Source organism: Dasypus novemcinctus, chromosome 29 (assembly GCF_030445035.2).
Source record: "Dasypus novemcinctus isolate mDasNov1 chromosome 29, mDasNov1.1.hap2, whole genome shotgun sequence".
Lineage (NCBI taxonomy): Eukaryota > Metazoa > Chordata > Mammalia > Cingulata > Dasypodidae > Dasypus > Dasypus novemcinctus.
In genome coordinates, this window is record NC_080701.1 from 35,848,539 (window position 1) to 35,872,173 (window position 23,635).

Sequence of the window (23,635 nt, forward strand, 5' to 3'; positions counted from 1 at the left end):
GAAATAAATAAATAAATAGATAGATAAATAAATAAATAAATCTTCTTAAAAAAAGAATATGTTTCTGTTTGGTGTGATTTTAATGGGCTTATTTATTCCCTTTAAGTTGAAAATATCTCACCTACAAAAATACATTTAATTTCCCTAGCTGCCTAACAAATGCGAGATCTTTTGAAATCTTGCCCAATTCAAACCCTGCTTATTAAAAGTGAGCACTAAAAGGTTAATGGCCTATTTTAAAGTGACTGAAAATAACTTAAGTTTGAAATTAATTTATTGCAGTCACTTTCAGATGAAGGCATTTCCTACAGATGCTTTGCTTTTCTTGGTAATTGAGACTGAAGAAAGAGTAATTTATAAAATTGTCTATAACCCAAACTTTATATATTTTCTTATTGTATTACCAATATGATGTAATGGATCCAAAGGCATTCTAAATAAAATATTGCTAATTGTTTGAAAAAATAAAAGGTACCTATAGTGAAAAAGCTGGTTTCAAATGAATAAAGAAATATTTAGAAGTCACTCAACCTTGAAATGACCAGTAATTCCATGTCACAGGTCCTTTGAGAATGACCTGGGATTCAAAACAATAAAACCAATGATGGAGGAACAGGGTGGAAATCAATTAAATCACCTCCCCATCAACTGCTAAACTGGAGAATTTAATCACAATAGATGAGGGATTATCTCTTCCAAGGGAGTGCTCCATTAAAACATAGATGGTATCTCAACACTTGAAAAAATTTTCAAATTCTCTCCAAAGTAAACATTTCCAAATTAGGTTAAAAGTGACTGCTTTGAAAACCACCCAAAGTTGGTCATCACCACATTTGCTGAGTGTGGTGGTGAGCTGGAGGGCCACCTGTATTATAACCAACTCCAGGAGCTTGCCAAGGACCCCACAGACTCGGTGATGGGAGCTGAGTCATGTCTCCCAAGGCATGTTCAAGTCCTGGTTCCCAGTTCTGTGGGTGGGAGCTATTTGGAAGGATCTCAAAGATCTAATTAAGAGGAGACCACATTGAGGCAGGAGGACCTTCCTCCTAGAGGACTGGAGACCTCACAAGGAGAGCATCTGGACAGATGGACGGACCCCTGTGCAGAAGTGGAGACCACAGGAGACAGACAGCCATGTGATGAGCAGAGGCTGAGCTGCCAGTAAGACACCCTGCTGCAGGATGGCATGGCTGCCAGTCCCTTGATTTCATGTCTAGCCTCCAAACCCTGAGACAATGAATTCCTGCTGCCTGTGGTATGTGTCATGGCAGACCAGCCAGGCACAGACACAGACAAGGTTAGGATCCCCTGCTGTGAAGGTGGGGGAATGTAGACTCCAATAGATGACATGACTTGCACCAGACCTTGGAGCTAGAAAGCGAAGGAGCCAGAATTTCACCCAACCCTGGTGAATGTCAAGGTCCATGCTTTCCCCATGACCTCAGCTGCTTTTCACTTGTGGAGTGACAGCAGAAAATGCCAGACACCAGGACCATCCCTCCTCCCTAAGAATTTTTGTCCTCAAGTAAACAAAATTCCATTATTTGCAGTTCAGACCATTGGGGAGAAAGTGCATTGAGGTATCTGGAGCTCAATTGTGCCAAAATGTAACTTTCCTTATATTTCTTCTTGAGGAAAGTAAAAGGCAAAGGTTGTTTTGTGTACACTAGAGATAATATCAGGCAGTGGTGGCTTCTGTGACTATTATGAAAATAACTCCACTCCCTCCCAAAATACAAATGCGGAGCCCATGAACAAAAAATCCCAGTCACGTAAGGTGGGGGAAAGGTTTAATGACATGGAGGTGCCCGCAGGGAATGAGGTACCAGCATCACTTAATCTGAAATAGCCTCATGTGAAAACCAGCCTGCCGGATGCCCCCACGTCTTAAAGGTTCTGCCAGGCCCTGACGGAGGCTCCTTAGGGAAGCTGCTCGATGTTCATCGTCCCCACCGTAAGGCTGGACGGAAGCATCACTGCAGTTTCTAGGTGTCAGCACAATGGGGACATAAGTCCCCAGGCTCCCTCCTCTCTGTGGAAGGGGCCCCTGGGCCTTTGGGCCTGGGGCAACCTCAGGCTGGAGAAATGTGCCCAAAGCCGGGGGCCTTGATGCTGGGAATGTCATTCTTCCTGTAGAAGTCAGCCCTCACGTGGCTGGCTCGGCCATGGTCGCAGTTCAGTGGCTCAATGGGCTGGTGGACGCGCTTCCCATAGGTGGAAAACGTCAGCACCCCAACGGGCCGTTCGTCCTCCTGTGGGAGATCATGGAGACGCTCCTGTCAGCAGGGGTCTGCCGCAGCAGGTGCCTGAATTCCACCAAGGGGTGCCAGGTAGGCACACCCCCACACCCCACCATGGTGCACCAGGTGGGTGCCTGCACACCTGCACCCTGCCACATTGCCCTAGGTGGGTGCCTGCACACCTGCACCCTGCCTAGGTGCACCAGGTGGGTGCCTGCACACCTGCACCCTGCCACAGTGCACTAGGTGTGTGTCTGCGCACCTGAACCCACCAAGATGCACCAAGGTACACCTGCATCCCTCCTCCATGGTCCCTTACAGGCTACTCCAAAGCCTGAGGGTGCCTGTACCATGTGAGCCTCTGTGCCCTCTGCTCAGAATCCGCCAGTGTCCTCAGGTCCCTCTGAGGTGATGGCAAAGCTCTTGCAGTGCCTTCAGGCTCTACGGCCTGTGCCCTGCTTCCCTCTGACCACACCTTCATGACCTCCACCCCTCTTCCCTCTCTCCCAGCTGCCTCCTGCCCGCCTTTCTTCCAGCCCTGGCCCTCTTTCTTGCCCCAAACACATAGGGCTCCTTCCAGCTTCTAGACCTTCATCTTCTCTGTTTCCTCCCCCTGGAAACGTGGCCCCTTCTCCCTTCAGTCCCCTTCCCATCAGGTCTTAGTTCAAAAGTCACTCTTCCCAGACTCCCCCCAGCTCAGCCAAAGCAGACCCCCTGTCCCCACCACCTCCCCACTCCCCGTCACTCATTTAACATTTCACCCTACACTGCTTTATTTTCTACATACCACTGGCCACTGCCTCCAATTAGGTTCACTGTGCATTTGCCTTTTATTTTTCTGTCTCATGGGAATGTAAGCCCTCAGAGGGCAGGGGCTTTTGTCTTGTGGCCTTTATGCCTAGTAAGCTTATAGCAGATGATCAAAAGGTATCTGCTGACTACATGGATACAAGTAATGCCAGGCATGCTTTTCTCATGAGAGAAAAATTCAGAATGAATGAATGTGAACAAAAATGATACACCTCATAGTACCTCCAGCACTTTCTCTCACATCAGAATAAAAATTATTGTGAAAAATGACATGGTGGCATTCTTAAATAGCAGCAGCAACAGGCAAAAATCCAATGATTCCCACTAGAAGCTTGTGTATTATAATTTCTGTCAAATGTATTAAATAAAAGCTATCTACTCAGCAACTGGCCTACATTAAAAGCACTGTCCTCAGATCAGACTTTGTGAGGCTAATGCTGCAGTGTGGAAATGCGGCAGGAGGGCCTAGTGCAACAGGCAGTTAGGCCTGTTGAGACCTAATGCCAGGAAGCAATTTCCTGGGAAAGAGCAGTAAAAATCATCCTCAATAAATGGAGGTGCTTCTACTAGGTGGGTTGGGAAAGCATGGAAAGTTGTTCAGGCTACTTCAAGTTTAATAATTAGCTTTTCCCCTTTCTGGTGACAATGAAGCAGTGTGGTACGTTCTGATAAAGAATACACTTTTTTGCAATGTTAAATGTCTGTGCTGCATCTTATTACATAATCCTACACTCTTACAAAAGAGTGGTCAACTTTATATTAGGTATTATTTTACAGAAGTCTCCTCTGTTCCTGAATGAGTCAGTGATGGAGAGCAGCTTTCCAAGAATCTTGCCCTTCTTCTAATGATAGACCTTTGCCTGTAAAGAGGTGCTAGAACCTTCACAGATGAACTTAGGTGGAGTGGCTGAAGCCTTAGCAAAAAAAGGGTCCTTATCATGGAATCCTAATGTCAGGGCAGCCAACTTTTTATTCACCACATGGTCTTGCCCCTCCCTCAGCCCCAGTTTAGTAAAATATATCCTCCACTCCTTCCCCGCCCCCCCCCCCCCCCCATCCACAGTGACTCAAGCAGAAAGATATAGAAGCAATCCTGGGTTCCTCTTGCCCACAGCTCACACCAGATCCATCAGCACACCGGCCAGCCAACTTCTCCCACTGGGGCTCTAGCACCACCAGCTCTGCCTGGACTGCTCTTCCTGTTTAGACTCAAGGCTGCCCCATGGGCTACTCTACACCTACAGTCAGAACAATGTTTTTTTCTTCTTTTTCTTCTTTATTTTCTTTTAAAAGTTACATTAAAAAAATATGAGGTCCCCATACACCCCCAACCCACCCACCCCAACCCTCCCACATCAACAACCTCTTCCATCATTGGGTGGGCTGGGAGAAAGTGAGACCAGTGATTATTAAAATGAATCAGCTCCAGCACTTCCCAGCTGGAACACCCTCAGAGTTGCCCGCTGCTCCCAGAACAAAGCTCCTTCCTTCAGCCCGAGTCCCCCTCATGGCCAGGCAAGCCTCAGCCTCCAGCTCACCTCTCCACTGCCCCCATATGCCAGGTGCTGTTGCACCTTGGTGCTTCCACGCAATCCCTTCCATCTGACCAGGGCACCCCTGAGCTACCCTTCATGCAGCCAGCTCCCTCATCCTTGAGTCCTCAGGTCCCATACCACCCCCTCTGAGAAGCCCACCTGTCCTGTACTCCTCCCCAGGTGACCTGCTGCAGTCCTTGGCCATCTCTCCCCATGAGCACTGCTGTCCTGATGCCACCCAATGTGGCTGACTACATGAAAACCCCTATCTCAGAAAACAGGGGAGGCTGAGCAGGGATTTGCTCCATGTGCAGTGGTGATGCTCGCTGGGTAACCAGCCTGGGAGAAGGAGTCCTGCTTGTGCAGGGTCAACCCTGGGAGTCCAGGGTCCCAAGAAGAACCGAGACAGCCAGAATTCAGAGATAAGCAAAGACTTATTTTACCCATGGAAAAGAATCTCTTAGTTTTGCTCTCATTTATTGCTTGATTATATAGAACCAAACAACTGAGTCATAACAATTAACACACAGGAACATGATAAGAGAGAGAAGCTATAAGAATAGCTTAGTCATAGCTTCTGGGTACAGTATGACTCAGGAGAGCTGCCAGGTTCTCTGAGTTATGAAAAGCAAACTGAACACAATATTATAATACACACATCCATATGTTAATCTGGTAATAGCTGGTGGATTTCCCGTCTTAACATTACCTCCTCGTTAATGTGAAGTCCGAGGCTTTTTGCATGTTCTCTGTCATCTCGGTGCAATTTCTGATTATAATCTAGATTCTTCTTAAAAATGCAGTCATAGAGGGAAACAATACCTGTCTTGGAATAAATAGGAAAGAAAGTCACGCATTTATTTGAAGCTAAGTCATTAAAGCCTGATGAAACACAGATGCTAATCTGTCCCTGATGGAGCGCAGGGGCATAGAGTTTCCAGGCTGCAGCAAGTATTTGGGGGCTGGGGGGGTCTCCCCTTAGAATGGAACTGGCTGTGGCCCAGAGCAGGAAACTGAGGTCCAGCCCAGCAAGGGCAGGTGCCCCTGGAGCCAAGGGGCCTGGAATGGGGCACAGCCCTCTTTTCTTCTCCACTCACTTTAGCTCCCTCAATTTTTTTCCTTTTCCATTTCTTCTCCACTCCTATTTTTTTCTTATTTGTCTTCTTTTTCTTATTTGTGCCCTGCCCCCTGCTTTTGTTTTAGGCCTGCCTAGCATCCATTTATTTATTCATTCAATCATTCATTCATTCATTCTGCAAATATTTACTGAGTACTCTCTGTGTGCTATACCAAAAATGGTGCAGGGCCCACAGCTTGCCCCGTCTAATATTTCACCAAGCTAACAAATAAGATCACAAACCCCTGAATGCAACAGCTGACACTGTTCAGGGACAGCTCCCCAGCTCTTTGTCTCTGACTCCATCACTTGTGCACAAACTTAAAGTAATAAACAGTGTGCTCTGTCTCGAGGGGCACGGGCTGTGTGTTGGTTTTCTCCTTCATGTCTTCTACTGTATTTCTTAAATTTTCTTTAGTAAGCTTGTACTGTTTTGCAAAATTAACCATTCCTGAATCCTAGGAATGTGTAACAGAAAAGGAGTTACTTGTTATGTTGTAGCCAAGAGTCATCTGTGTACAGGCAAATCCCTCTGTAGAGACAAAAATAGTTTATCATGAGCTATCATACTTGGTAATTCATATATATACACATATATAACTCATATATATCCATATGTATATATACATGTGTATGATAAATATAAAATATTTGTACACTCACATACATCCGTTGTCTAGAACACAATGCTATTAAAAGAGGTATCATCTTTTAATACCTCCATTTTTTCCATCCCAGCTTGTTCTTAAAGGGAAAGCACATCTGCCTTATTATCTAATAAAGGAAGAAGAAATGCACATGCTAGCTGTTCTTTAACCCTCCTGGTTAGCTGTGGCTCACTCTGGCTGCCTCAGATCCTCCCAGCAGTGAACTGAGACACTTGGTCTCACTGGATTTGGGGAGTATCAGGTCTCTAATCTAATGCCAGGTTGCCTAAGCTTGTTTTTACATTACTTTTTTCTTCTGGATAGTAACACTAGGAAGCATTTCTACCAACTACAGGGCACAAGGTAGAAGGCAGCTGTTAAAAGAATGAAGCATAGATGCAGAATATGTTGGAAAACCCAGTAACCCCCATCCTCACTGACTCCAGGAACTCAGACTGGGTGAAAGCAGCTTCAGCTGAGCCTCTACAAACCCTTCACACACCTTCCATCCTGTGCAAGACACCTGGTCCTTCTGGGGAAGATGAGAAGATAGTAAGCCTGGCTGTCATCCACAGCCACCCTGCTAAGGGCAACAAGACAGTCCTTAGTATTATTTTAAATTTCTTGAGAATTCCAGGATGGCCATGCTAAAGGAACTTGTCACACAGCTGCTGAAATCCTGGTGTGCCTGTGCTCTGAGTCATTTTACAGGAAGGGGAGAACAGAAAACCTACCAGCACAGGCCCAGGGCTTCTGCTCCTGTGCCACCGCTGGCCAGAAGGAGCCCACTGTACCCGAGCTTCCTCCCATCACTGCCTTCAAGCTTGTCCACTTCTGGTGTGGGCACAGGGTGCCAAGGCCCACCATGGCCTTTGTTTTTGCTGAAAGCATCACCTCCAGTATGGCTCATACACTCCTAGGTTAAAGAGACGCCCAACCCATGGCCAGTGATAAAGTTTTCAGTGTTTGGTACTGTGAAAATTGGATAGCTCTTCGGGGAAAAAATAAACTTGTATCTTCTCATTTCATAGTAGACAAAAGAAAAATCTGGATGGATTTTAAAAAGTAAGTGAAAAAATAACTCTAAGAATCTTCTAATCATCCAAGCAATGGGGAAAATCACACAAAAAATATCAATCATTTTTGACTACATGTATTAGTCAACCAAAGGAGTACTGATACCAAGTACCAGAAATCTGTTGGCATTTATAAAGGAGATTTATTTGGGGTAGAAGCTTACAGTCACAAGGTCCCTCGCCAAAGTCTGTTGCTACATGTTGGAGCAAGGTGGCTGCCGGTCCCTGTGAGAGTTCAGCCTTCCTCTTCAGGCTCTGTGGTCCCAGCTTCTGGTCTCAGCTTTAGGCTGGCATAAGGTCTGTCTCTCTCCCTGGGCCTTGTTTCTTTCTGGGCTCTGCTGCTCTGTTTTCTCCACAAGGTCAGCTGTAGACCACCAGGCTTGCTCTCTTCCTGGGGCCTCTGCTGTGTCTATGGAGCCATCTCTATTCCTCTGTGTTTTTCTCCTGTGTGTTTACTTCAAAGGGCTCCAACTCAAAACTCCAACTGCTTCCTTTGCCATGTCTTTTTCTTGGTGAGCCCCTGCCCACCAAAGGGGTGAAGACTCAACATCCTACTGACATGCCCATTCAAAACCCCCATCATAATTTAATAAAGTAAAAGTGAAATCTCTGAAGTGAACACAATCTAATATGCCCAGAGGAACAGACCAGTTTGCAAACATGATCCAATATCTGTTTTTGGAATTCATACACAATATCAAACTGCTACACTACATAAAATTAAAGATATTTGAATAAAATAAAATAAAATAAAACTTTAAAAAATGTAATACACCATCGAGAGATCTCATTATCTTTAACATATGTCACATAGGAAGCTGATGGGCTGGGTGTTGCCTCTAGCTGGGAGTGTTATGTCCTCTTAAAGGAAACTTTGAAGGTAAGCCCCCAGACCAGAAGGCCCTTCAGGAATCCAAGGAAGCCCGAGCACCCCACCCACTCTGCTGGGATGGTGGGAGGTCAGTTCTCTGAAGGAGGAACTTGGTCTTCTGCCAGGGAAAGTTCTAAATCCAGACCCTCCCCTCTGAGTAGAGGTACTGCCCAGCCCACTTGAGGCCAACTGGTGGGAAAGAAAGATAATGTGCTCCCTATCACTCTTACGCCACCCCCACAGGCCCAGTAAATTAAGGACTTAGAAGGAAGCTGGGCTCCTGGTCAGATCTGTGGCTTGAGTCCCTCGGACCAGCCCACAGTCCACATATGTGGAGGGAGAAACAGAGACCTGGCCTCCAGACACCTGGTGGAGAGGTGGGAGGCACCCTCCTCCCTCATACCTGAAACCTAGTGCCAAAGTGGAGAGGGTGGCCAGCCTGGTCGTGCTCTGGTGGGACTTGGTGGGACCTGGTGGGACCAGCCCTGCCCAGCCGGGGGATGGGTCAGCCAGCAGGGGACAGCTCTAACAGCAGGGGAACAGGGAAAGGGAAGGTCCTCAGGGAAAAGGCTGGGCTTGTGCTTCCTCTGACCCTTCTGAGCTGAGCAAACCCCTAGGGTTCTTATTCTGGGAGGAAGATCCTAAAGGGGAAGGACGGGCTCAAGAACAGAGCATGCAATCACCCTACACTGAATGTGTGAGCAAATGGTACTTTATTTTGTTCCCTAAGCTGGAGAAACCCAGCATAGTAGAGTATGATATGCAACATGACAGAAAAATGCCCATTTCTTCTCCTTCTAGTCACGTCTAAAACACTCTTTAAAGTAAGAACGATGAGTAAGCAGCAATGCCTGCCTCCCAAGCCCTGGATTAGTTACCAGGAGCCTACCATAGCTCAGAATAGCCTTCTTTAGCACTGCTGGTGGATGTTATCAAAATCTTAGACAGGTTTTTTTCTGTGGGGATTTTGCATATTCTGAACTTTTGCAGAACAAAAATGAATTCTTATATCACAGAAAAATAAAGAAAATAATATTCATCACCAGCCAGCCTCAGTTAGTAACATGACCATCTGTTTCCAACAACTAACCAAACTGAAAAATCTGCTTTTCCTTTATTTTTTTCATCAATTTTTCTTTTCTCTTTTTTTCTTCCACTACTTTATGGGTTGAAGCAAAATGTTATTAATAAAGCTGATCTAATTTTAGATGCTCTCACAAAACAGAGCTTCTGGGTTTATTGGTATTTTGCTATTACAATCTTTCAAGGGATTTCCTGTTTCACACATGATGCTACTTTTAGAACACAGAGCAAAACAAACCCCATTTACCTTTCTCTCCTGATGTCCCTCTGGCCCTTTGTGTTTTGAGTATTGTTGAATTCAGTGTTTCCTGATACTGATTTAGCCCTTGCTGTCTACCATCAGTTTTCCCTCAGGAAATAACTGAGATGTGAACAAAGTAGAGGGCAGTGCAGAAGGAGGGCTGCTGAGGTCGGTGGGGCTGGGGGTGGGAAATAGACAAGACTGTGGAGGAGACCTCGCTCCTTGGGGTGGAGCTGTGGCTGAGAAAGGGCACTTGGCAGGAGAAGCATGGGCTTTCCAACAGTGGGAAAGGGAGCCAGAGACCCAACCCAGAGGGCTCTTCAGGGTCCACTGAGTGGTAGAAGGCACCAAGAGCCCATTCTCCTCCACTCCTGGCCACCCAGAGGAGTAACCAATCATCCCTGCTCCTCTGCTAGGTGCTTCCATGTGACCAAGGAGTTACATGCAACTCTTCAGTCAGAAGCATGAAAGCACTCATGGCCAGGGACTCCCGAGGCTTCACACTGAAAGGACAGCAGGCTGAGCAGTGGCCCTCCCTCCACCTGGGCTGCTGAGACTGGATGGAGTAGAGCCTCCCTGCCACACACACACACACACACACACCTTGGCATGGGAACTCTATCTTTACATTAAGCCACTGTCTCAGTTTGCCTGGGCTGCTATGACAACACCCCAGAACCACTCATTTAAGCCCCCACATTGAAGCTTCTATCATGTGCATCTCCTACAGTGACCGGATCAGGGAGGAAAGACTTTGGGCCTCTGGACCCAACCCTTAGCAAAAGGGCACTGACCATCTCTAGCCAAAGCCAATAACAGTAATGAGCTCCACCGACCCAGGACCCAGGGCTCACTGTGGCCCACTGTATGCACACTAATTACATTCATTCTCATAAGTGCTCCGTGAGGTTGGTTCCATTTGATCTGTCCTAGAACAGCAAAGTGAGATGGAGAGGCTGTTACTCATGAAGCCCCCACAGCTAGTCAACATGGAGCTGACACTTCCACCCAGGACTCCTCAGCCTGGGCTGCTAACCACCACACTGACTACTGTTAACTGTACTCCTTGGAAATGACTTAGGAAGTAATTTGATCAGGTTTGGTAGGGCCTGAAATTACCTGCAGTGAATTTCAGGGCAGTTCAGTACTTCAGCAAACCTGTCCTACAGAACTCACTCTCTTTATGTCCATGATCCCAAGGTTATAGGAACTGCTCCTGGAGCCCTGGAGCTGATCAGATACCAGTGCCCATAATCCAATAACGTGGCATGAACATTGTTAGCTCACCCATGAAATGGATTTTGAAATGCCTTTTGCTGTTCTTTGTGCTTTTAAGGCTCTTTTCTTTAGATTTTAATTAACATTTATTTTGGTGGCATCATTTCCTTTTGTCATACCCAAAGCCTCAGGACCTGAATTTGCCTGTGACCCCAGCTAATCAAGTCTGCCCTGAAATGCTTTAAATACATAAAATCCCATTTGAATGAATGTGTTCTAAACACACTTCCCATTTTTCCAGGAGGCAGTAAGGCATGCGAGCAGGAGTTGGAGACTTTCTCTGTGGAGGGCCAGGTGGGAACTCTCCTGCCTCGTGGGTTCTGTTGCAATCACTCAGCCCCGACATCCTAGACTGGATGATGGGAAAATGAATGAGTGTGACTGTGTTCTTAAAAAACTTTATCAAAACAGGCAGGGGGCCAGATTTGGTCCACGGGCCTTAGTGTGCCACCCTGTCCTATAGAGAGGCATACTTATGGCTCCTTCCTGATTTCTCTCCAAAAGACAGAGCCCAGGTCACTTCCTACCTCAGGGCCCCTCTCTGGCCCTTGTTCAGTCAGCCCTGGAAGGTGAGGCCACTTATCAGACCGCCAAATTCAGGAAGGAGAAACTGAGTCTTCAGGCTCACTCTGCCCTTCTCCCTCCTGGTCCTGGCCTGCAGGGGGCAGGGGTTCTGCTCTGCTTTTCCACCACATTCCCCACTGCGCAGTCCTCAGCGGTGCCTTACATCAGTGACACCCCATTGAGGAGCAGTCTACAGTCCACCTTAGGGTGCTATGGAAAGGGACTCCTCAAAGGTACAAACGGTGTAGTGTGAGCTGTCTTTGTTATTCCAAAAATCCAGGCAAATTTTATATTCTCTCAATAAAGTGGCATAGAACAACTGCATACACCAAGATCCTGGCTTTTTGGCTATTATCTCACGAAGGCCATCAACTCACTGGCAGTATCATAGGTACTGTATACTTAAAATGTAAAGCCCACTTAGTAAGTGAAACTATTTACAGTTGTTTAAAACCTATTGCTCACAGGAAAAAAAAAATGAGGTGTGTGTTGCAGAAGGTTGGGACCCCTTCCGTTCCACCCCACTCCTGTTTTAATGGCCAGCAGAGACAGGTACGGTGTCAAGAGACCTTCCTTCCTCCCTCCCTCCAGTCCTTCCACATGCTCGAAGCCAGACAGAGGGGGCCTCAGATTCAAGAGACGACTTGGGGGCAGGCTGAGGGCCACGTTGCTTCAACTGCAAACTCTGCTTCTGTGTGTGAAGTGAAGCTCCTGAGAGTCAGAAGCCTCCCACCGGTACTCCAGTGAGAGCTGACCTGAACTGGGGACTTACCTGCGTGCCACTCACTGTGGGCGGCTAGGAGGAGAGGAAGGAGGCATTTTGTGGGGTTATTTTATACACCATTAACTTCCTTTCCAAGTGGATCTGTATTTTGTGCTATGGGTTGAACTGTGTCCCCCAAAAAGATACCTTGAAGTCCTAATCCCGGGTACCTGGGTACTTTTTGCAAAAGCATTATTGTGAACGGAATCATTTAAATTGAATGAGACCCATCGCAGTGGGTGGGCCCTTAGTCCAGTACAGCTGGTGTCTTTAGAAGGGGGGTGTGGGCACAGACAGACAAGAGGGGAGGACGCCATGGGAAGAGAGACAGAGCAGGCCCCAGGGCCACTGAGGAGGCCCTGAAACCCACGGCTTGCTGGCCAAGCGCCAGGAGCAGAGCGGCCAGGGCGGACCCACCAGCACCGGCCCACGCACTTGTGGCTTCAGCCTGCAGGGCTGAGAGCCCGGTTTCTGGTGTTTTTAGCCACCCAACTGTGGCACTTGTGACAGCAGCCTGAAGAGTGAGGCACCCCTATTATGGCCGTCCCATCCCACCAGGAGGGCTGAGGGATAGCCCAGGTGCCCAGCTGTCTGCCAGGCTTAGGGACCCCAACCAAGGCTCTTATCTAATCAGATTCCCGGGGACGCCCTGGGGACTACAGAAACAATGTTGAAAAGAAAGGAATGGGTGACCTGGACAACTCTCAACAAGCTTCCCTTCCTTCCTTCCGCCCTCTCTTGGCGGCTTTGGCTGCCTGACACCTCGAGCTCTTCCCACCACGCACACCTTCCCAGAGCAGCGGCGCCAGATAGTGCAGACCTAATCCTGGTTCTCCTTGGTGGGTGGGAGTGCGGCCCGAGGGTTACCCGGGCCCAGGAACGCCGTCGGCCTGGCTTCTTCCTCACGGCCTGGGGACCACCGCGCGGACCGCTCAGGGGGCCGCACCCACACGCTGCACAGCCTCGGCGCGCCCTTTCCAGACTGTCTGTGCACCCCCGGGTAGCCGCGAGGCCCCTCCAGCTCCGGAGGGTGGGTGTCACTGTGTCTCGCAGTACTAGAAGCTCTGCTCTCCCGGGTCCAGGCGCCCTTCCCACCGACTCCGCCGAGGAGCCCCTGCTCCCTCCACCCCGGGCGCCCCATCCAGTCCTCCTCCCCGGGGAGCATTCCCTTCTTCTCCCCCACCCACTCGACCTTCCCGGGAGCCCTTTCCCAGTGTGCTGTCTGCTCCCACCCCCAGAAGTATCCCCCAGGCTGCCCGGGCTCCGCCCCACACCCTGCCGGGTCCCCAGACTCCTTCCACGCGGTGCAGCTGGATCTCCAGTCCCCGTTCTGGGTGGCACAGCCCCCCGCCCCCAACCCTCCCGGCTGCGAAGTCCGCCGCAGCCCCACCCCAGTCCCTAAACCTTCCCCCCCACCGCTTGAGCACTGCCCCAGCCCCGCCCCCAGCCCCTAGCCCCGCCCCCAGTCCCTAACCCCGCCCCCAGCCCCTAACCTCTCTCCCCGTTTGCAGCCCGCCCCAGCCACGCCCCAGCCCCGCCCTCAGCCCCTAACCTCGCCCCTCGCTTGCAGCCCCACCCCCAGCCCCGCCCCAGCCCGGCCCCCAATCCCTAACCTCGCCCCTCGCTTGCGGCCCCGCCCCGGCCCCGCCCCTCACCCGGCGCCGCCCCCGCGCCTCCCCCGGGCCTGGCGGGAGTAGTAGCTGTGCTCCTTGGGGTCCAGGGGCCGCGGTGGGACGTAGCTGAAGGCGGACAGTACCGAGACGGTCGGCGGCCGGGGCTTGCCCCGCAGCGTGGCGGCGGTGATCTCCTCCTCGTCCTCCAGGCCTCCCTCTTCCAGCTTCTCGGCCGAGGTATTGTCGTCCCGCCCGGCCGGGGAACTCGAACGAGTCCTCCTGCCCGGCGGCCCGGCTCCCGCGTTCGGTGGTTGCCGGGCAACCGCGGCCTCGCATTACAAAGCTGGGTGGAGCAGGGCGGGGGGCGCAGAGCGGGGGGCGCGCAGTGCAGGGGGCGCAGGGCGCGGGGAGCAGCGTGGAGGGCGCACGGCGGGGGACGCAGGGCGGCCGGAGCAGCTGGACTCGGGATGGGGCTGCGCCCTCCCGTCTCCCTTCGGGTCCCTGGAGCGCCCACTTGGGACGCGAGGAGCCCCGTCTGCTGGGCAGGTGCAGACCCCCCGGCGCACCCCCGCCTGCTTGCTCTTGCCCTTGCCCTCGCCCTTGCCCTCGCCCTCGCCCTTGCCCTCGCCCTCGCGGAGGGGCCCAAGCAGGGAAGTACAGGCCGCCCACGCGGGGCTTCTGAAACCCTCCAGGAGCCACGGACCAGAAGTGGAAGACGCAGGTGGAATTCAACGCCACCGTATATTAACCTAGTGTGTCCGCCGCAGCATCGGTCAACATGCAGGGAACCGTATTTCAGGGCCTCAGTCACCCCTGATGCCGGTGTGCAGCAGCATGAATCGAATCGAACCACGTGGAATCTGGCAAAACAGCTGTTCCGGAGCGCTCTCCTGTTTCTTGAGCCGAATGCTGGTTCAAAAGGTGTGTTACGTTTGTTGAAAGTTAACTCAACTTGAAAGCCTGAGATATGTGTGTGTGTGTATCAATAAAATGAAAAGGGGAACAAAACAGGCTCGGGAATACTTTAACCAGGGCGGCTCTAGGAAGGTTGGCCTGAAACACAAACGATAATGAGGAGCCGGACTTGTGAAATCCGGGAGACCGTGGGTCGTTCCAGGCAGAGGGAAGAGCATCTGTGGTGGCCCTGAGGCCGAGCCCATTGATGTGCGGGCTGTAGAAAGGGAGGACGAGGACGGTGCAGCTTCCAGAAGGGGAAGCCAGTAGGGACTGCAGATGACAGGCAGGCAGGGGAGGGGGCGGTCTCAGGTAATGACCAAGGAGCACCCCTCTTCGGAGGCTTCTTGCCTGCAGGTCCTTGATGCAGGCTTGTGTCGTAGGACGCCCCTTCAGTCAAAGCACCTCTCTGCTGAGGTGGCCTTCGGGGTCCAGAGGTCCCTTGGGCAGGATTTCAGACAGCACTATGCAGTACCATGTGTCTCTGACGTGGCCGCCCATGCTTTGATTGCCCTTCTCACCCATCTTTCTGCTCCAGTCAGAGCAGATGTGTCCCTCATGTGTTGGCCAGAGCGAGGTACCAGTCTCCCGTGCCCCCACGCTCCCGGGGGCTCATCAACCTCAGGGACCACTTGGAGACGTTGTCCCTGGAGCTTAAGAGACATAGTTCCACCTCTCCTTCTCATGAGAAGTCTCTCATCCTTCCCCCGTGGGCAGAGACCCTCATGAAAGCACCAGCAAATGTTTTGTTTTCTCTAGGTAAAAAAAAAAAAGCTTTTATAATCTCCAGCTACCTCTCCAAACTATCTTATCGACAGGACAGGGGAATCACTACAGGCCACAGATTAACTTGCATAGGTGATCGGGTATCATATATGGGAATCTGGAAGTAAATGGCACCAATTATCTGGAGAATTCAGATGGAATTTGAGACAAATCATTTCATTGTAAAAAAAATTTTAATGCACTATCTTGATGTGACCCTGTAGCTTCAATTTCAGGTGGCATTTTGTTCTGAACTTGGGTGGCAGCTCTGGGGGCACAGTACATCTCTGTCATCACTGATGGCTCATCTGGCCTACAGTAGGTACTCAGCTAATATTGATGCTAAGTACGAACTCTGCTGCTGTGGCTGTGGCTCCTGCTGAAAGCGGTGGCTGATATGAGGGAGGGTTCATGAGGTTCCTTAGTCAGCCAAAGGGGTGCTGATGCAAAATACTGGAAATTAGTTGGTTTTTATGAAGGATATTTATTTGGGGTAGAAGCCTACAGATACCAGGCCATAAAGCATAAGTTATTTCCCTCACCGAAGTCTGTTTCCATGTGTTGGAAGAAGATGACTGCTGATGGCTGTGAGGGTTCAGGCTTCCTGGGTTCCTCCTTTCCAGGGTCTTGCTTCTCTGGGTTCAAGGTTCCTTTCTTCTGAAGGCTTGCTTCTTCTTGGGTCTGGCTTCTCTTTCCTTCCTGAGGTTACTTCCTGGGGCTCCACCTTAAGTCTTCAGCATCAGACTCCAACATCAAAAACCCTCAACTCTGTCTTTTGCCATGCCTTTTATCTGTGAGTCCCCTTGGTGGGTGGGTGGGGACTCAACACCCTAATGACATGGCCCAGTCAAAGCCCGATCATAACCTAATCATGGAATTCATAACTATATCACACTGCTACAGAAAGTAAGTCCAGGGAGCAGGAGTGAGAGCCTGGGAGGACACTGTCAAGGTCCCATGGAGGAACTGGAGCTTGACGCTGATCGGAGCTTTCTGAGGAGTGGAGAAAATGGCTCTCAGAGTTTTCCACCAGAGGATCAACTTGGAGGAGCATTTAGCTCCCACACTCCCATTCCCCCTTGGCTGAGGTTTGTCCTTGGGTGGTTCATGAACATCCCTGCTGAGTGCTGTGCAGGCTCCCTTTGGGTATCCCCTCGGGCATCAGAGAAGTCCTGGGAAAGAGAATGAAAGACACGAACATCTACTGGCAACAAGTTATTTTCAAAAGCCTCAATGAGGGGGCTGAATCACATGGGAGACCAAGAGAATGCAGGCAGGGCATCAAGAGAGAAGCAACAGGTAAGGCAAACTTCACTAGTTTCAATTAGGAGGTTTTAGTTTCTCTCCTGTTCAAATATCTCTTCTACATGATCCTATCAAGCATTCCAGGTGCATGAGTGGAATGTGAGGTCAAAGAACCTAATCTGATTACATTCCCCAAGTCTGCAATGTCTGCTTGCAAAGTTCTGTGGCAAGGGAAGGCAAAGCTAAAAGAAGACTGGAAAATCCCACTATCGAAGAAGGAAAATTAATAGTACAAGGGTGCAAACCAGGCATGGCTTAACTGTGCAGCAGGTCAGTCTCTTTATCAAATGACATCAGTGGTGTGAGATGTGTACCTTCTAGTCCCATCCAGCATCATGGGAACAGCCTCATGCTGGTGCTTAGAGCTCCACTTGGGGTCTCACTGGGCACTGCTCTGGCACAAGCCAGACATGAATGTGGCACCCCTATGCTGATGGCTCAGAAGAGAACAAATGCCTTGGAGGGGTGGCTACCAGCTGAAGGAACTTGGAGCACTCTGCAGGATCTTAAGAGGTGCATATCCACATTGCAGCTGGAATCCAGTGCCTTGGCTCCTGACAACTGGACAGAATATAAGCTTGGAGAGACTCATGGAGAGAAACCAAACAAGACAGTCTTCGTGTCACCTTAGCTGTGGCTTCAGCTCATCTTGATGGCACACTAGAGATGTTTATCATGAGTTCTCATGAACTCACGGGCTTCCTTTGAGTTCCAACCACCTAGTTTTATTATAAAGCTGAGATGTAGTAAGGGTAAATGACTTGGTTCAGGTACCACAGTACTCCTGCTGAAAGGTGTACCAAATACCTATGGGGGGTGGGGGGATTTTAGTTTGCTAAAAGCTGCTGGAAGCAATATACTAGAAATGGGGTGGCTTTTACAATGGGATTTATTAGGCTTGAAGCTTACAGTTGCAAGGCTGGAAAAAATGTCCAAATCAAGGCATCAGATGAAGGTTTCTCCCCAAAGCTTGGCTCCTGGCAATCCTGGACTCCTGCCACATGGAATGGCAGCTCTTCCAGGCTCTGCTTTCTCTTGCTGGCTCACTTTCTCCCTGAGCTCACCTGTGGGTGATCAGACACATGGCAGGGCATGATGGTGGCATTGGCTGGCCTTTCCCCTCTCCTCTGGACCTCCTTGCCAGTTCTGCTTTGGGCTGTGCCATCTGTGGCTTTTCCCTCACACAGGTTCATTAACTTCTACTTCTGGAGGCCCCTCTCTGTCTCTGAAGCTCTTTTCTGTGTCTGAGGCTTCCTCTGTTTATGAAGGGTGCCAGTAAGAGGATTAAGACCCACCCTGGGCTATGCCTACTGGAGCAATCTAACTAAATGGTTCTTAATGGATCTAATCTAATCAAAGGCTCAAAACAGGTTCAGTTTAAGAACATAATTTTCTCATGGCCCACAAAAGACTCAAACCAACACAGGGCCCCAATCTCAGTGAAAGAGATTTCTTCTTGGGACTCTTGGGCCATTCACTCACTGAGACAGGGCATCAGCTGTACAACATGTTAACCATTGACTCCCCACAGCTGAGAAGCATAGCAACATCCACACTTTCTTCACTCCACCTTGGAAACATTTTTTCACTGAGGTGGAGAGAAGGGGGAAAATAGCCTGTAAATACATTAAAATAGCACACTTATTAAAAAAAGGCTTTTGTTGAAAACGCAGAGCTTATTAGGAATGCAACAGATTGGGGCACACCAAATATTTTTAAAAATGTATAAGTTCATAAACTAAACAAACTGGTCCACCATTTCTTCTATAAAAAAGCATTTATTTTGCTTTTTCTGTATAAGCCTTATTTCAGCATAAACAAACAGCTAATGGGAGAGATTTCTTCTTTATATGAAAATATGAGTTAATGTAGAAGGAGTGATGGCATTAGGATTTTTTATTTGTAACTCCTAATAAAAAAAATAGATAGACACAACAATCACAACATTAGAACAGACACTAAATCCATTAAGTGACAGTGGGTGGGTGTGATGGTCAAGCTAATGTGTTAAGTTATTTAGGTTATGGTGTCCAGTTGTGTGGTCAAGTGTAGGTGGTCACCGAAGCAATGTGTGTGTTCAAGCCACATTGTTAGGGAGGATCAAGGTGCTCAGAGAGGTGAGGATGTGGCCAACCATGTCTGTACCTGCAGGGAAGCAGAAAGGAGCTGATGTCCTGATAAGAAGGAACTCTAAAAAAACCCTCCTCAAAGAACTTCATGCCTGATAGCCCCTGCTCTGAGAACAATGACCTAGTTAACTGCTTTAAATAGAGCTTGTGGTGCCAGCTCGGGGCCTTGGCTTTGCCATCAGCTACAGCTAGCCCTGGCCCACCTGGTCCCCTCTAAACTTGTCTTTGTGTGTCTTTCTTAAGCTCCTGTTGCCTCCCCTCAGCTTCTCTGTTCACCCGTGCATGTCGCAGCAGTCAAGCAATAACTGGCCTGGTTATTAGCATGAGGGAATTTTGTAGCTGAGTTTGCAGCTACAGCCAGTTGATTACATCAGCAGTTGATTGCATCTACAACCAACAAAGGTGATTTGCTCTCAGCAATGTGGGGATTCTCCTCATGCAATCAGCTGGAGATTTTAAAAGCCAGAAAAAAAAATTTTCAGAAACCAGAAAGAATTTCTGCCCCTACTTCCATCAGCTTCCCCAGGGAATATGGAATTATCAGCCTTCATAATCACCTTTATCAGAGTTTCCAGCTTTCAACCTGCCCTCCAGAATTCGAAGTTCCTAGCCTCATGGTCACATGAGCCAATTCCTATAATACATTGATATATATACATAATATAAAATAATATATAAGCATATAACATGTATAGATATTGTATTTATAATATAAATAAATATATATATAATAACTATAAATGCTGTGTGTTGTCAGTAGTAGTTCTCTGGAGAGGGCTGATTCATACAGTGGGAAACTGTATAATGAAGGCATCAGGCTGATAATAAAGGAGCCCACTGATCAATCTTTAATCATCATTGATAAAAGGGGAAAACCAGATTTTATGGTATGAAGCAAAGGAAATAGCACCACCTGTGAAGTATCTTTGACTGAAAAATTCAACCCAAAACTACACAAGTTTCTGGATCCAATTTTCAGCATGATAGGAAAGAGAGAAATAGAAAAGCAAATTAAATAACAACAAATAAAAAAATGTGGGGCACTGTACAGAACAACTGACCCAATTTCTCCAGTAAACTGATGATATGAAAACTAGGTGAGGGAAGGGGTACAGTTACAGAATAAGAAACTAAACATCTAAACATAGCACTTAAAAGTAATGTGTGGACTTTGGATCCTGATTCAAACAAATCAATAGTTAAAAAGATATTTTTTGAGATACCATAAGAAATTTAGACTATGGACTAGGTATTAGATAAACATAAGGAATAATGATTAATTTTTTTAGTTGTAATAATGGCAGTCTGGTTAGATAAAACAGAAAAAGGTTATTGTTTATGGATATATACTGAAGTGTTTAAGAAAAAGTGATAGGTTGGATTTCTCAAGAAACAGTCCAGTAATAAGAAAAGAAAAGAAAAAGAGATGAAACATTGGAAAATTTGAGTAATTGTTCATGCAGAATGAAAGGACACATGGGACCCACTGTATTATTCTTTCTACTGCTAGATATGTTTAACATTTTCTGTAATAAAAGATAGGGGGAAGCAGATGTGGCTCAACTGATAGAGCATCTGCCTACCATATGGAGGGTTCAGGGTTCGATCCCCAGGGCCTCCTGACCCATGTGGTGAGCTGGCCCACACACAGTGCTGTTGTTCACAAGGAGTGCCATGCCACAGAGGGGCACCCCTACATAGGAGTGCACTCCATAAGGAGAGCTGCCCTGCATGAAAAAAGTGCAGCCCACCCAGCAGTGGTGCCGCACACACGGAGAGCTGATGCACCAAGTTGATGCAACAAAAAAGAGGCAGTTTCCCAATGCCACCGGATAATGCAAGCAGATGCAGAAGAACACACAGCAAATGGATACAGAGAGTAGATAATGGGGGGAAGGGAGAGAAATAAATAAAATAAATCTTAAAAAAAAAGAAAAATTGTTTAATAGTGCACACTAAATGCCAGGGACTGTGGGAGGTGTTGGGGAGAGAGATGCTTGCTTGTTTTTTCTGAGAGATGGGATTATATTAAGGCAAATTTCATGACTAAAGCCCAATGGCCTAGAATGTTAGGAATGAATCTGCAGTCCAGCAAGGTTAGGCTTCTTGATGGGTGCAGCCAAGGAGACTGCACACCACAACACAGGCATGAAGAGACATCCAACCAGAGGAGTAGACAGGGTTACTGTAAGGTTTGGAAGAAGGGTGGTGTCTTAGTTTGCCACAGGACTGCTGATGCAAAGTACCAGAAATATGTTGGCTTTTATAATGGGAAATTTATCAGGGTAAAAGTTTACAGTTCCAAGCCTGAAATAATGTCCAAATCAAGGCACCATCAGAGATGCTTTCTCACCAAAGTCAGCTGCTGGTGATCCTGGTGTCCTGCCATGTGGTGATGCAAGATGATGGATGATCTATGCCAAGGTCCCTGCCCTCCCCTCAAGGCTCACAATCTCCTGGAGCTCAGCTGTGGACAGTCAGGCACATGGCAGGCTCATCTCCTCAGTCTTGAGCTGTTTCATGGGCTCAGCCCCTTGGGGGCCTCTTTCTGTGCCTCTGTGCTTTGTGAATTCCAGACTCCAGGACCCCTCTCAGCCTGTAGGATCTTCTTTATTCTCCTGCAGTCCTTTCCTTCATGTGGCAGGATCAAGATGACAGTTTCCTTTCTCTGTGGGTCTCTTCCTCTGTGTTTCCATTTATATAAGGCCCAGCAAGAGGGTGGAGACCCAACCTGAGTCAAATCAAAAGCCATCTAATCAGGTGATCCAATCAAGGAACATTAACAATATAATGCAATCAAAGGGTCTCACAACCACAGCAATGGATTAGTTAAAAACTATAAAGTTTTTGGGATTCACTGAATTCAAACTGTCACAGGAGGGTCTAGGTAAAATGTAATGAAGTTGGATTAGACTCAGAGCAAATCATGGCTGTGTGTCATAGGGTTGACATTAGGTCTGGCCTGAGAAGCAGACTCAGAATCCACAAAGCTGATAAACATGGAATGCTGCATCCAACACCCCCTTATCTGAAACTCTGCATTGTGGCTGGGAATCAGCTTCTTCTTGGAGTCAGAATGAACTCTGTGGCTCATCTTGTAGGCAATAGGGGGATGTTCCATTCTTATGGATAAGAGTTCAGACAGCAAAGTTTCAAATGCCAGAGATTGTAGAGCTTTCTCAGTATCATGTCCTTCATGATAATTATAAAAACTAGTAATCACACATTCACAGTGGCACCCCTAGAAGTATAGCACTGTAGAAGTACAGCAGCCCTAGAAGTATGGCATCCCTAGAAGTATAGCACCTCTAGCAATAGGGAACCCTAGAATTATGGTAACCCTAGAAGTATGACCCAGCAAGTCAGTCTCTGCTCCTCCTACATCTCCTTACATGTACCCTCACCAAAAACTGTGTCAATAAAGTTTGGCTGGAAAAGAAATCACCCTAGCACCTCTATGAGCAGTGATGATAGCACCTGCCATTGACTGATCATTCCCCTTCACTGTTTGCCAGGCACTGTGCTAAGCAATTTATATAGCGTGTTTCATTTCCTATCCTACCCTATTTAGACTACACTTACTTGCAATTTTGGGATTTCTCAGCCTCCAGAGATGCTCAGTTCACCAATGAGTCAAAATCCCCTCTGGACTTGAGGCCCGAGGCCTTGTGTAGTGTTTTTTGGAGGAAATGACTGCTCTTTCTCCTCAGGACTCTCTCAATTCTGCTGAGTTCTGCTCCTCCTGAGTCTTCCTTCCATCTAACAAGCATTTCCCAAATTCCCTATGCACCAGCATACTAAGGCTTGGAAGGCAGCACTCTTGTCACTGAAGACCTCACACTCCTCCAGGCACCTCACCCAACAGCACCATCCCTCTGTGTCCAGGCCTGGCTCAGGCAAAGTGCTTCCTCACTGAGAGGAAGGTAAGCAATGCAAGGGAAACTGCCCCCCTCTTGCTCTGCCAGAACTGTCACTGTGCCCTTCTGCAGCTACTGCTCTGCCCACCTATATGGGATCCAGGGACCACCCAGAGAACTTCAAGTGTGGCCAATAAATGTCCTAAGTTTTCCTGCCCCCCTACTGACGGGTACAGAGAACACCTCCATTGCTTCAGAGGTTGTGCTCACAAGTACAGCTCTTTTCAACCATTTTCCTTTTCTGCTTCAATTTTGAAGACTAATAGCAAGAGTCTGCTGTGTTCAAAATTATCTTCAAATGCATGGCCCCAACACTTCCAACAGGGACACTGGGAAAATGTTTTGCTAATCTCTAACCAATCATCTTAAATTTATCTTAAATGTCATCTTAAATTCTTCAGGGTCCTTGTTGGAGACCATTACTAAGCAGGATATTAAAATGGTTTGAATAGGAGATGACAGACTGATAATGTAAACCATAATGTAAAACATAGGATAACTAAAAATGTAAAGAACTGTGTATCCTAAAGTATGCACCATAATGTAAGCACAGATGTCACCTTGTTAGAAAGCTAATGTCTCAGACTCTGTACATCACTTTAAGTAAATATGATATGAATAGGGCGTAAGAGTATCACTGTGGAAGGGAAAAGGTTTTGTGGTGGATGTGTGGGAGTGCTGTATATTATATATATACATTGCTGTGGTCTAGGACTCCTGTGAAGAA

The 23,635-nt window shown here is 48.0% G+C and overlaps 1 long non-coding RNA gene across 1 annotated transcript; it reads right to left on the reverse strand.

The window, feature by feature from the left end:
* Positions 1–1,773: 1,773 nt before the first annotated feature.
* On the reverse strand, positions 1,774–14,129 carry LOC101434944 (uncharacterized). Its single transcript, XR_011647766.1, has 4 exons — positions 13,982–14,129; positions 6,190–6,234; positions 5,295–5,411; positions 1,774–2,252 (listed from the first exon to the last, which is right to left on the reverse strand). It is a non-coding gene; the product is annotated as an uncharacterized lncRNA (long non-coding RNA).
* Between the last annotated feature and the right edge of the window lie 9,506 nt (positions 14,130–23,635).